This window comes from Neovison vison, chromosome 13 (genome assembly GCF_020171115.1).
Source record: "Neovison vison isolate M4711 chromosome 13, ASM_NN_V1, whole genome shotgun sequence".
Lineage (NCBI taxonomy): Eukaryota > Metazoa > Chordata > Mammalia > Carnivora > Mustelidae > Neogale > Neogale vison.
The window spans coordinates 9,344,083-9,346,607 of NC_058103.1; the positions used below are offsets into that span (position 1 = coordinate 9,344,083).

At 36.1% G+C, this 2,525-nt stretch overlaps 1 non-coding gene across 1 annotated transcript; it reads left to right on the top strand.

The window, feature by feature from the left end:
• The first annotated feature begins 2,100 nt into the window (after positions 1 to 2,100).
• On the top strand, positions 2,101 to 2,204 carry LOC122894906. Its single transcript, XR_006381906.1, has one exon. It is a non-coding gene; the product is annotated as a U6 spliceosomal RNA (small nuclear RNA).
• The last annotated feature ends 321 nt before the right edge of the window (positions 2,205 to 2,525 follow it).

Genomic DNA, 2,525 nt, shown 5'->3' on the forward strand with positions numbered 1-2,525 from the left:
ATTTCCTGTTTAAAATTTCTACGTAGATATATAGCAATTTTATTTACATTAATTGATATACCGTACAATTCCCATATTTCAGGTGTGCAATTCACTTGTTTTCTGTGTACTCACAGCCTTGTACCGCCACCACCATGATGAAATTTAGAACATCTTCATTACCTCAGCAAGATACCCCACAACGACTAGCAGTTCCTCCATAATGCCCACAAACTTCTTCACACCAGGCGATCACTAATTTCCTTTCCCCCTCTATAGGTGTGCCTGTTCTGGTTCTTTCATAGAAATGGGATCCTACATTATGTGGGCTTCTGTGACTGGACTCCTTGGCATAGTGTTTTCAAAGTTCATACGTGTTCTAGCGTGTATCAGTAGCTCATTCCATTTTATGACTGAAGAATACTCCATCGTATGAATATTCCACATTTAATAAGTTCATGGACATTGGTTATTTCCACTTTTTCCTTGTTATAAATCATGCTGCTTTGAACATTCACGTGTAAGTTTTTGGGTGGACATGTGTTTTTATTTCTTTTGGTTATATACCTGGGAGCGGAATTACTAGGTCACTTGGTAACTGATTTTTGACTTTTTGAGGAGTTGGCCAGATTGTTTTCCAAAATGGCGGCACATTCCCACCAGAGTTCCAATTTTTCTATAATAAGCATTTCTTGTCAATGCTTATTGTTCTGTGGCTCTTGGATGCTGCCATCTAGTCGGTGTAAAATGGCGTCTCATTGTGGTGTTGCTTTTTATTTCCCTGACGTCTAATGTCAAATCATCAAATGATGGTTAGTTGTCAAAAGAAATACATTTTCATGTGCCTTTTGGCCATTTGTGTATCTTCTTTAGAGAAATGCCTGTTAAGATCAATTGTCTATGTTTTTACTGAGGCATAATTGATGTATAACATTATATTTCAGGTGTACAACATAATGATTGAATATTTGTATATGTTGCCAGATGGTCACCAATAAGTCCGGTTACCATCCATCACCATACGTAAGAAATTTCTTTCTTATGATGAAAACCTCTAAGGTTACTTTATTAGCAACTTTCAAATATGCAATATTAACTATAGCTACCATGTTATACATTTTTATTACTGAGTTATAAGAATTCTTTATATATTTGGATCAACTGCCTTATCAAATGTAATTTACAGATATTTTGTCCTAATTGCGTTGTCTTCTCCTGTTTGATTGTATCCTTGAAACACAAAATTTTCTTAATGTTGATGAATTCTAATTCATTTTTTCTTTTATCACCTGTGTTTTTAATATTATATCTAAGAAAGCTGTGCCTAAACCATAGTCATGAATGTTTGCTCTACATTTTCTTCTAAGAGTTTTATGGTTTAAACTCTTGTTTAATTTTTTTAAGATTTTATTTATTTATTTATTTGACAGAGAGAACATAGCAAGCAGAGTAGGAGAGGGAAAAGCAGGCTCCCCCTGAGCAGGGCCCTGGAATCCCAGCCCAAGCTGAAGGCAGACACTTAACCATCTGAGCCACCCAGCTGTGCCTATGGTTTAAACTCTTGCATTAAAGTCGGTGGTCAGTTTGAGTTAATTCTTATGTATGGTACGAGGTAGGGATCCATGTGTAAAGCTAGTTGCCTCAGTGTCATTTGTTGGGAAGACTCTTTGCCCCCAGTTGAATTGTCTTGGCACTCTGGTCAAAAATCAACTAACTGTAAAACTAAGGGTTAATTTTTGGATTCTCAGTTCTCTTTTGTTGATAGTGTCCTTCTGTCAATACTGCACTCTCCTGATACTGTATCTTTATGATAAATTTTGAAATTAGAAGTGTGAGTCCTCCTCCAATCTTGTTCTTTTCCCAGATTGTTTTCATTATTCGGGGCCCCTTGAATTTCCATATGAATTTCAGGATCAGCTTCTCAGTTTCTGCAGTGAAGTCAGAGAGATTTGATAAGTGATTGTGTTGAATCTGTAGGTCAATAGGTAGAGAATTCCTATCTGTAATCTGCTCAGGCTCCCGTGACCAAATACCATAGATCAGATGTTTTGTTTCCATGGTTACCTGTAGACTGCTATCTCAGCGTAGTATCCTTACTCCTTTTAAAAATGCTGTCGGTTTGTGTTCACTTTGGCAGCACATATACTAAAATTGGAGCAATACAGATATTAGCATGACCCCTGAGCAAGGATCACACACAAATTCTTGAAGCAGTCCAGATTAAAAAAAAAAAATGCAATCAGTGGTAACATTATCCAAAGAACTTTCTATAATGATGAACATGTTCTTTATTTGTGTTCTCCAGTATGCTCGCTGCTAGCTTCATATGAAATGAAATGTGAATTGCGGCCACTATAATTGAGAAACTGAATTAAAAATTGTATTTAATGATAATTAACGTACATTTAAATAGCCATCTGTAGCTGGTGGCTACCATGTTGGATGGTGTACATCTTTTTAAAATTCCTTACTATGAACAATATTGAAATTAGTAAACTCTTCTTTCCCTCTCCTCCTTCTCCCCAATGTATTTAATGTAGTATCTA